Source organism: Myotis brandtii, unplaced genomic scaffold (genome assembly GCF_000412655.1).
Source record: "Myotis brandtii unplaced genomic scaffold, ASM41265v1 scaffold647, whole genome shotgun sequence".
Classification (NCBI taxonomy): domain Eukaryota; kingdom Metazoa; phylum Chordata; class Mammalia; order Chiroptera; family Vespertilionidae; genus Myotis; species Myotis brandtii.
Genome location: NW_005370500.1, coordinates 550,114 through 561,700, shown reverse-complemented (window position 1 = coordinate 561,700; position 11,587 = coordinate 550,114). Strand labels below are relative to the sequence as shown.

Sequence of the window (11,587 nt, the reverse complement as noted above, 5' to 3'; positions counted from 1 at the left end):
GAAGGGGATTTGGTTCTACCTGAAACACCTGTGCACAGTTCACGCTTCCAACACAAACACTGGCGCAATGAAACCACAACCGCCCACCCGCCGGTGCCTCGCACGGAAACAAGGCAGCGAGCTCGCCAGAGATCCTCCCAGGATGGTGGACTCTGTTCCCAGAAAGATATGCTTGCAAAACGTCGGCCTGGAGCTTCCCGACTGTGTCCGCTGTGCCCAGCTCCACGCCCACTGCCTGGAGCCAAGCGCCGGCCCAGCCCCGCCAGCTGGGATCTGGAGTGGGTTGCGTGGCTGATCTTTATCTCGCAGGAATAATGCCAGGTTCCCTGGGATGAAAGGGAAGCGCGGGGGTGAAACTGCTGACGCGGGAGCATGGCGTGGTCCTGCCCCAGCACGCAGCTCCCGGCCCAGGACCCCCAGCTCAGAGCACCTGGGCCTTTCCGACGATGCCCGACTCCAGACACCGTTCTCGCGCCCCGTGCCACCTCCACTCCCACCCCTGGGACACAGCAGCTTAGCACGTGCTCCAAACCCCAGGACCCTCCGCCTGCCTTGGGTGGCCTCCTGGCCTCTCCGATCATTCCTACCCATTTCAGAGGGCCCATGAGAGGATGAAGTGGGCTCGGGCATATGCAGCACCAACAGGCCTGCCAGGGAGTCATTATGTGTGAGTCCCAGGGGGGAGGCTCTGTCCCGTTGGCCGCCCGCAGCATGCCGGGTGCTGAGAGCAGTGGAAGTGTGCGCTGAACGTGTGCGCCCAGCTCACAGCGCCCACAGTCTGAGCACAGGGCTCGGCGTGCCCTGCACGTTGGCCTCCCGCAGGTATGGGTCTCCGGGTCCCTGTTAGAGACCAAAGATGAGCTGCTGTTTGCTGCATGCTCTGAAGAGAGCCTGAATGTCTCCCTTCCCACCCCCTGCAGCAGGCCCGGGTTCCCGGGGTCTAAGCACTTCCCCTGACTCAGCCCTGCACGGACGGATGCCCCGGGAGCCGCACTGGCCTCTGTTCTCTAGAGAGCCCCTCCCCTCGCAGGCGACAAGCATACAGGACCGATGGCATGTAGACAGTGCAGTGGGTCAAGCAGACAGGCATGGGGACAGCCGCATGGCGCGGGGTGAAGGCATGCAATCACTTACCAGACCCTATAATTATGATAAGGAGGACCAAACACAGAGGATTATGGGTGTATTTAATACTGAGGTATGTTTAACACTTTCCACTCAAACCCTGTCACCTTTTAAAGGAAAACTGTGAACTTACGTCCATAAATGTACCTGGTTTATGTCAGAGTTTATGACTGCCATGACAACACACGATCCCTGAGTGAGAATTTTGCTGGAGATGTCTTCAAATTCTTCATTGTCACCATCTTTTAAAAAAAAAAAACTTTTAATGAGTAAGGAATGAAATCTTAAAAAATCAATTAAAAAACAATATTCAAAAAAGGAAGAAAACAACAACAGGTGAGATTACATTTAAAGAATTCCAGGCCTGGCCGGCCCGGCCGGTGGAAGCGCTGCCCTGTGCACGGGAGGCCAAGGGCGTGGTTCCCTGTCAGGGCACAAAACTAGGTTTCGGGCTCAATTCCTGGTTGGGAGGCAACTGACCTGTGATCATCTCTCTCACATCCATGGTTTTCTCTCACTATCTCTCTCTCTCCCTCCCCCCCACCTAAAAAATTCAATAATAACAAAAAACTAATTCTAAGATGTTTTTAAAGTGACATCTGTGAAATACGACATTTTCCCAGGTTGGTTTGAAGCAGTTCCCCACGGGACTGACCTTTCTTCTATCTGTGTTCCAAATGAGATTGAGGTTCTAATTTTCGGAAGGCGCAGTTATCCTGCAGCAGCTCGGACGGGATTCCCGGCCGCCGGAGGTCACGGGCTGTGGCCGCCCCAGCCTCCTGCCCCACGGGAGTTGAGAGGTTGTGCTCTGGGGGCTTTAGAAGTCATTGCGCTGACTTTGGCTGTCACCCTGAGCCAGAAGGAGCCATTCAGGGGTTCCAGCAAGTGACCTGGTCCGATCTAGGTGTCAACAGCGCCCTCTGGTTGCTGTGCTTGGAACAGAAGGCAGAGGGGCCAGGATAGCAGCAGAGAGAAGGGTGGCCTGGGAGAGGTGACAGGACATCAGAGCTGCTCCCTACCTGTGATCTCATCTCACACCTGGGAGCCAGACTAAAGAAATAGCCCCCAAGCCCCACAAAACTCAAACTAGATCTAAAAGGGGTGGGTGAGGTCCAGAAGGGATCAGATGAAAATGCCAGAATTATGACATAAAGAAAACATTGGGGTGCAATATCCACATCCCATAATAGGGGCCTCGCCAGGTAAAGTTGAGGGTGTGGAGCCGGCAAAGGGCAGCCTGTTGATCACTGTGTCCCCCATGCCTGGCGGGGGCTCCATCACTGCGTGTCACCTGGCCAATCACAGAGGCAGTGTGCTCCGTGCCAGGGTAGGTGGGTAGAGCATCCAGACAATATGTCCTCACAAAGGAGAGACCCCTGGGAGGCACAGCAGCTTGGGGTCCCCAGCGAGCAGGCCAGCCTCGGGGAGGCAGGGGCTGGCCGAGTCTGCGCCCCGGTGGGCAGGGGTCTGAGCAGGGGGTCAGCAGTAGGCATCGCCTTTCTACAGGCCTGGCCCCTGGAATTGCAGGGTCTCTCCTCCTTAGCCCTCCTCCTGCTCCCCTCCCACACACACCCTTTCCCAGCCCATCCTGTAAAATTACAGTCAGCAGTTTCATTATGGCTCATACAGAAGAGGTGGGTACAGGGCTCCGGGCTGGCCTACCTCCCAGTGGGCGGGAGGTGTTTCCAATAAATTTCGGCATTTTTAATGAGTTCTTTACAACTGCTAAATGGTTAAACCCAAGATTGACAAGAGTAACTGGGAGCCCCAAATCTTGGCAGCAAATGAGAGGCGCCAGGCCCCGCCCTGCCATCCCCGTCGGCAAACCATGGCAGCAAAGCACAGGTGAGAGCTGGCGGAGCAGGCGACTGTGCGGTGAATTCATACCCAGTCGGCAGCCCTGGGCTTCGTCGCTTCCTGGGAGACCTCACTTCCTTTTCCTTCGGTTCTGACGCAGATGTGCATGGGGAGCGACCTGCCTAACGTGCAACAGCCAGACACAGGAGACCAGGAGACCCACCGCCCGATGCGGGGAGGGGGGGGCGGGGGGACACACGGCCTTGCTGGGCCGCCAGACAGAGTGGGTCAAGCGCATGGTGCCCAGGTGCTGTGAGTGTCAGACAAGCGGCAAGTAGTTGTTTTAGTATAAGCGTGTCCCAGATATTGCACGGGCCACGGTTACACTCAGGAAAGTGACTCACTGTTTATCGGAAAGTCAAGTTTCGTTGTGCGTCTGTATTTCATCTGGAATCCTACTCCCAGGATGAGACCTACGTCAAAATATTTATGCCCGGGGAACAAGCCAAGCAATGATCACGTGACCTTCCTCGTCGCGATTCAGGGGTGGGAAGACTTGGAGGGAGCCTGCCCTGTGAGCCTGGGCAGGCAGAGGGTCCCCTGGTGGTTGAGTGGGGGTTGTGGAGTCTGGATCCGAGTCCTGCTGCTGTGACTCTCCCGCTGGGTGATCTTGGGGAGTTACCTAACCTCTGTGAGCCTCAGTCTCTCCCCTGTGAAATGGGCACGATGATAGGGCGTTTGAAAATGTCATGATATGCTTCATAGGAAGCACTTAGCAGGCACCAAGCACACGTACCCGAGAATTATTTTGTTAAACTTCGCTCCTATGGAATCCATACCAAACCCTTCAATTGTCTTCAGTTTAAGGGTCAAGATCAGAGTGCCTGTGTCAGAAAAAAACATGGCCCCAGGGCAATGGCACAACCCCAAAGGTTGGGGCCTTTGGCTCTCAAAGTCAGAGAGGTTAACTCGAAAGGCACATGAAAAAGGACAAACCATCTGGTAGAGACAGCATTCCTGGGCTGAGACCCAGGTGGGAGGTACTCCTGACCGACCCCCAGGACACGTCCCACCAGGACCCGTGGCAGATTCCATTCCACAGCTGTCCCCTGATCTCCCCATGGCTCTGAGCGCTGGGCCAGGTTCAAGGTAGGATCAGAACTCTGCCCTCCAGGGCTGATCTGTGGGAGGAGGGAGGAGAGATAAGCCTGAATTCAAATAACGGGAAATCAGGGCAGGGAGGGAGCAACTATTACCTTTTATTCTTTTCATTGAGCAACTATTACTTGCCAGACGCTATTTGCATATGGCATGTCCTTTAATACTGCCCTCAGGACAGCTCTTCAGGCTGTGTGCGGAGGGGATTGCCGCTCAGAGGAGGAGCAGGCACTCCTAGGGAGCGAGGTGGGACCCCAGATTTGCCCAGGGAACAAGGCCAAATTGGGGTCTAGGAGAAGCGGAGGTGTTGGGATTCGCGGCAGGAGGCTCACTGCTCTAAAACCCCAAGGGGCATCCCAACCATCTCCAGGAGAGAAGCCAGAGCCAACCAACCCAATACGGTGGTCACAAGATACACGTGGCTGTTTTCATTTAAACGAATAAAATGTATTATTATTTGAATTTCCATTCCTCAGTCACACTGGCCACTTTTCGAGAGCTCAACGACCACATGTGGCCAGTGGCTGCCTAGTGGGCGGAGCGTGCAGGGCAGCTCCGTGCCCCAGACGGTTCCGTGGGACAGCCCTGCTACTCTAGAGACTAAAGAAAATTTTCTTGAATCCAGAGCAAAATTTTCCAAGACCTTACAGAAAAATATGCCATGGGCCCCAAATGAAAAACTTAACCCTAAGTAAATATTTGGGTTGCTTCAGTCTAAGGACGAAATCCAAGTTCCAGGGTCCCGAGAGGAGGCCAGGGCGCTCGGAGGCTCAGGGTGGGTGGTCTGGATGTTGGTACAGAGCACGGGCCATAGCGCTCCATCCTGAAGGTCCCAGGACTCTAGGGAAGCAATCCAGAGCTCTTGAAATAAAGTACATTTCCATTTCAGCCTTTTTAAAACACCTCTTAGTGACTGTCTGATGAAACGACCGTGTTAAGATGCAGTGGGGACTGTAGGAACCAGGATTCGCCAGCTCCTGGGCACAGGTGTTGACTTTGATGCTAGATGCAAACTGCAAGGCCAGAAACCATATAAGCACCTGGAGTGAGTTGCAACATACATCCCTGCGGAAGGGAAATGAAGGCGAGAAGTATGTTGCCAGAATTACATTTGGTTGCCTATAAGAGAGAACTCAAGTAAGTGACTTAACCAAGGTGAGCCCCTTTCCTTCTCATGTGAAAGACACCTGGAGGGGAACGGGCAGACCGGCACTGACGCCCCTTCTTTGGGAGTCCAGGCTCCTTCTGTTTTTCTGCTTTTCGTTCTTAGCCTGAGACTACACTATTAGGCCTCCTCACCGTCCAAGACGGCTGCTGGAGCTCCAGCCATCATGACTTACTCCAGCAGAAGAAAGGAGCAAGGGTGTCGCCCTGAGAAAAAGGGCCCACTTCTCAGCTGAGTCAGCCCGCCTTTACGGAGCTTACCAAGCAGCCCATGCAATGACTTCCTTCTCCTCACCTCTCAGGACCACTTCTACCTGCAAGGAATCTATATATATATAACAGCCTAAGCGACCAGACGACCAGAATGATGGGAATGACCAGTCAACCAGTCGCTATGATGCGCACTGACCACCAGGGGGCAGCCATTCAATGTAGGAACTGCCCCCTGGTGGTCAGTGTGCTCCCATAGCCAACCTCCTACAGCCAGCCAACCTCCCACGGCCCCTCCCCCTGTCCTTCCCCCCAGCAGCTGGCAGGCCCCTGGCCGACCTGGTCCCGATCGGGACTAGGCAAGATGGCCCCAATAGGCCCTGATCGCCGGCCAGGCCTCGGGACCCCACCCATGCATGAATTTCATGCACTGGGCCTTTAGTCTAGGAATAAAGTCATTTAGCACAGTACCACTCAGAATAAAAGCAGAGTTCTCTTAGGAAGGAGGGAAGGAAGAAGGGTGGGAGGGAGGGAGAGAGGGAGGGAGAGGTGATATTGGCTAGGCACTTAGCAGTTCCAGTTACACATGGCACAGGTCACATAGCATAGCTGCTTTGCCCCAAGCACAGAGGAGCGTGTCAGGAGATTCAGTCTGCTCACTGACACTGCAGGGCACACAGAGGCCACGTGGAGCAATAGGGAGTGGTGCGGAGTGTGGCAACTGGCGGATCCACATCCCATCTGGGAGGCCTCTGCCCCTCCGCCCTGGCGGGTTGCTGGAGCCAGCCCCACTGGTTTCCTTTTTGTCTGTTTGTTGGGGTTTTGGTTTTTTTGTTTTTTAGGAGCATCAATAAATCTAGATGGTAGAAGGTGATCTCTTAATTTTTAAGTGCTGGGTCATCGACTATTTTTTAAAATGTGAACAATAAGAATGGCAAATGTTTTGCATGTTTTGATCCAGAGGAGGCTACGAATTTTTATCTCCTGATGATAGACAGGAAAATACAATACCCTCGTCACATGGCATTATCTTGTGAAAGTGCATCAGTTGTTAAGGGGAGGGGGTAACTAAACATAAGCAGATCCTCCAGCGTGGGCAGAGGTCTGCGATTTGGGTGCTTGCCTCGATAGCAGGCGGAGGGCGCAGGGCTGCCCGCAGGACTGGGGCCCAGGCCACATGGGAGTGAGCAGGAGCCCTGGGCCTCCAATCAGCCTCCCTGTATGGAGTCTCCCAACCTCCCTGCCGGGCTGGGGCTGGGCCATGTGGAGGGTGCTGGGTGTCACACTGCCTCATCTCTCGCGTGCCTTGGGGAAAGGCAAAGCCTGGTCGAGTCTGAGCCTGCCGGCAGCCGGGCCTCTGCCCAGGTTCTGGGTGGATTCCTTTGGGATTGAGCCAGATCTCAAAGTCGGGGTCGGAGATCTTAGAGTCCACATTACGCATAGAAGTTGAAGGTCAGAGGGGCCGACCTTGAAGACAAATTACAGGGAAGGGGGCCCTGAGCCTCAGCCAAAGTGTCAGGCACGGCGCCAATGCCTCGGCATGCCCTTTCTTTCGTCTCCTGCTAAGTGCCAGTCACACACACGGCCATTCTGTCCTGAGCTACAGTGTGGATCCAGCTGCCCTGCATGAAGGCAGCTACCAGCCCTCAACAGCGCCACTATCCCCAACGTCTGCCTTCTGGGGAGGGCTCTCCAGCCGTCCACTAACTCCCTAATTTTGGCATTGACCGAGCTCCCAGGAAGGCACTGACAGCTCTGCACTGGGGGACCGACCGTCCTGGTTCTCCCGGACGAAGGGGGTCCCCGGGACACGGGGCTTTCTGCTTTAAACCTGGCTGAGTTGGCACCTCGTCTCCATCACTTCCAGGGACGGCCCCTTGTCCTTTGCCAGGATGCAGCAAGGAGACCCTGACCGGCCTGCAAAGGGACATGCAGGCACCTTCCTGGGGGGGTTGGGAACGGGAGGCTGGGAACGGTCACAGCAGCCTAGGAGGGGCGGGCGCCTGGCTCCCCGCGGAGAACAGTCCGTAACATCAAGGGAGAAACTTGCTTCTGAGGTTTAAAAAAAGTTATCTCGAACTCTTACCATTTGCAACGGAATGGATGGAACTGGAGAGCATTATGCTAAGTGAAATAAGCCAGTCAATGAAGGAAAAATACCACATGATCTCACTCATTCATGGATAATAAAGACCATTATAAACTTATGAACAATAATACCATCAGTAGATGAATGGATTAGAAAACTGTGGTACATCTACACGATGGAATACTATGCTGCTGTAAAAAAGAAGGAACTCTTACCATTTGCAACGGCATGGATGGAACTGGAGAGCATTATGCTAAGTGAAATAAGCCAGTCAATGAAGGAAAAATACCACATGATCTCACACATTCATGGATAATAGAGACCATTATAAACTTTTGAACAATAATAGATACAGAGGCAGAGCTGCCTCAAACAGATTGTCAAACTGCAGCGGGAAGGCCGGGGAGGGTTGGGGGGCAGGAGGGAGGGGGGTAAGAGATCAACCGAAGGACTTGTATGCATGCATATAAGCATAACCAATGGACATAAGACACTGGGGGGTAGGGGAGGCCAGGGGATTGTCAAGGGCAGGAAAAAAAAAAAAGAAGACATATGTAATACTTTTTGTAATACTTTAAGCAATAAAACAATAAAAAAAAAAGTTATCTCGGTTCAGGTCCCAGAGAAGTAAAACCCGGCCCCCACGGGCTGAACGTTCCCCTTGTTCGTGGCCCGGGTACAGGTATCGTCTGGAGCGTGTTTGCATCACAACAAAACGAGAGAAGCAGAGAGCAGGCGCTGAGCCCCTGGGGACCCCGAGCCCCTGGGGACCCCGAGCCTGAGGCCGCCTTCATTCGCCCTGCCCCGAGTTGTTGAGTGTGTGCACCCATTTCTGAGATCTGACACCTACAAGGTTTAAAACAGAACTATACCCTCTTCAAACTGAACCCGCTTTGTACGGAATGCCAAGCAGCCGCGGGGAAAGGGTGCTGCCGCCTAGGATGTGTGCTCGGTGGAGAGAGCAAGTCGCAGGCAGAATGTCAACATCACAAGAAAAACAGATCTACCTGTTGCAGGTATTTGTCCAAGAAGTTCTGGGACGATTCACACCACGATTTGCATGTCAGTTTATACCTGGGAGAAAGTTAAGGTGGAAGCTTGTATTTTCAAGTCCACTCTCTGCCCTGGCCTAACTTTCTGCCCCTAAAAAGCCTGTGCTTCTTTATTTCTTATAAAAAGCAGAGATGGACTTTCCGACTAACAGACCCGTGTTCACAGGTCTCAGAACATGGGCTCCTTCCTTCCCACAGGCCACCACCTGGTGCAAACAGGACACAGTTTACACACCTTTTTAAGGACAAATCCCTCGTGTAATTAATTAAGCCTATAATTATGAGCCAATCTTTAAAAACGTAATCTGTAGCTTGCCTGCAAGCCTCCTGCGAGCCTGGCTTTTGATGTGGGCAGAATTATATTGGAACCAATTTTTACAACTTGGAGACTCAGGGGGAGCCAGGCTTCATCTGTGACTGATTTAAATGCACTGTCGCTTCCATCTTTATTTCTTCACGGCGACGGGTGCTCATGGAGCCGAGTTCCACCCCAGGCCCCGGACACAGGGCTCGGGAGCGGTCATTTTATGTGAAGCCCTGGCCGCCTCCTTCGGTTGGAGCCGGTGCGCTCCAGGCTGGTTTTTCTCTCGTTGTACACCTTCCTTCTGCGCATCAATAGTTTTAGGAACAGGCTTCCTTCTTTGTGCCACTAGAAAAAGGACCTCTGAACTGAGTAGGACCCCCTGTGCTTGAGTGAAAGAAGCGGGACTTGTAAAAAACTGGGGTTTTGATGTCTCTGAGTGACAGCTTCCCAGACACTGCAGGTCTAACTCCCGTCTGTCCGGCCACTTTGCCCTGGCGGAGAGGAGGCCCAGCGGCCTGCACGCCGGTGTGTCTGCAGGTTGGGACTCTCTGGGCTGCGGAGTCCAGAGGCGATGCTGAGAGACAAAAGCTCTCCTGAGGAAGAAGAGAAAGGAAAGTGCTCTCAGGAAAGGGGCAGGCGACGAGGGCGGTGAGCAGGCCTGTGGGACAGCTACCCACTACGCTTGCCTCTGCCACCGGGACGGAGGCTGAGCTGAGCTGTCACTGACTGGGGATCCTACTTGGAGCAGAGAGCCGCGTCCACACTCCCAGCTGCGAGGCGGGACCCCCACCTGCCAGGGCAAATACCCGTTCCCCGAGCCTGGGGTGCGGGAGTGCTGCTGGCCCCTGGCACCGCTGCCCCAAGCCAGCCACCCGGAGCCCCTGTCCTCCGGTTCTGGGTAAAGGGCTAGTGGACGAAGCTTTCTGCACACCTGGGGGAGGAGTCCTACCTGTGAGTCCTCCCCAGGCGGGCATCTTAGCCAAGCCTTCCTGTCTAGTTTTTCCTTATTTTGGACCCTCACCCTGGAGACAGATTTCTTGTAGATGGCGTGTAGCTTCTCAGAGGGATTACTCATTCTGACCGGGGGAGGACCCCCCCCTCCCCCGCCCAATACCTTGTGACTCATTTGGGGTTTCTCTCGCCTTGCATAAACTGCTTTTGTTGAGCAGATTATTATTTGGAAACACCTTTGCAAGCCGTCTGGACAGCCATCACATGCGAGTTTGGAAAAGGCAGCACCTCTAACCGCTCTCGCTGCTTCCTGGCCCGCCGCCTGGCCCCAGGCTCCCAGGTGGGTCTGCCTAAGACAGAGGGGAGTCAGGAAAATGGGGCGCCGTCTGCAGAGGCCCAAGACCGCTGTGCCAGTCCCCGCGCGTCAGGGGGACGGCGCTGCCCCCAGCCCTCCTGCCTTGGCCGGAAGGCTCTGCTCCTATTCGCTCTGCTGAAATCTGTCCGCTAAGAATGGGATGCAGACTCTTGCCTCCGCAGGTAAACAAACCAAACCCCAAACAAAACACTCTGTAAAAACTATGAACAACCACCTTCCATCGCCAGTTTGCCTGGGAGGCGGTCTCAGCCAGTAGAATCAGAACGGGGAAGGCGTGCAGGAGGAGAAGGGGTCTGAGGCTGGGCCCCACCGCTGGCCGGCAGAGTCAGAATTTCTGGACATTTTTGTTTTTTGCTTTTCGACAGCCTGCGGTGTGAGGTTTTAACATGCAGCAGACGAACCACCAAGTCAAAGCAAGGAGGCTTTCACTCAGGCAGACACTTCAAAGTTCAAAATGTCCAAAGGAATCCTCACCGGGTGAGTCTCCCCGAATCTCCCCGCTAACTAAGGGCACCCCCAGTGGCTGAGAGAGGGAAGAGCCGAATTTGTGTGGGGCCCAGCCAAGGGCATTAGGCACTCCTGGGGCCCCCTCTGCTGGCCGCGGAAATCAGCCCATTCTCTTCCCAAAAGAGCCTCCCTGTTGGGACAGCTCTTCTCAGACACTGGGGTCCACACAGTGGGGACATTTCCAAGGCAAACACCAAAAATGTTGGGGGTGGGGCCAACCTTTTCTTTCACCAGTGCCGCTATTTCAGAAAAGAGGAGGCATTTCTCGGTAAAAATACAAAAGGAAGGCATTTGCAGAATAGAAATACTTAGGCGTTAGGAATGCAGCCTAAATGTAGCCTTCAGAAAAACCTTGCTCCAGGATTTGGCTTTAGGCCAGTGAACGTGGCGTGAACTCCTCTGAAGAGGACAGGCAGGGGGTCTGATGGCTGCGTGGCATCTGGCTCGCATGTGTCTCACTCACAACTGTCTGACCATGCATCCACTCTGTCCAGGTCGTTCTTGTTAGGTTAGGTGGCTCAGGAGGCGGCGCAAGAAATAGAGAGTCCAGTGAATCAGAAAAGAAAGGAAAGGAAAGTTTATTCTGCGTCCCCGGGAGACCCACGTACCCCAAAGACAGGGCACGTGGATTCACGCCAACATGGAGGGGGGCGCTTTTTTTATACTGCGGTTGGGTGAGGGGCGGGGACATGAGCTGAGGTATTCAGAGGGTCAGCCAGGTATTCAGGAATGAGTCAGCATCTGCGTGGGGGTATGTGGATTCAGGGAGAAGAAGCCGGTATCTGTGTCTGGCACGTTGATCTGTGAGAAATTCCAGGGGGAGTCCATTGTCTCATCACATGTCTGCATGTATC

At 54.1% G+C, this 11,587-nt stretch overlaps 1 long non-coding RNA gene across 1 annotated transcript; it reads right to left on the bottom strand.

Annotated features, from left to right (window-relative positions):
• Positions 1 to 1,048: 1,048 nt before the first annotated feature.
• LOC106723799 lies at positions 1,049 to 1,986 on the bottom strand. The gene is made up of 3 exons (XR_001359519.1): positions 1,781 to 1,986; positions 1,273 to 1,367; positions 1,049 to 1,140 (listed from the first exon to the last, which is right to left on the bottom strand). It is a non-coding gene; the product is annotated as an uncharacterized LOC106723799 (long non-coding RNA).
• Positions 1,987 to 11,587: the final 9,601 nt, after the last annotated feature.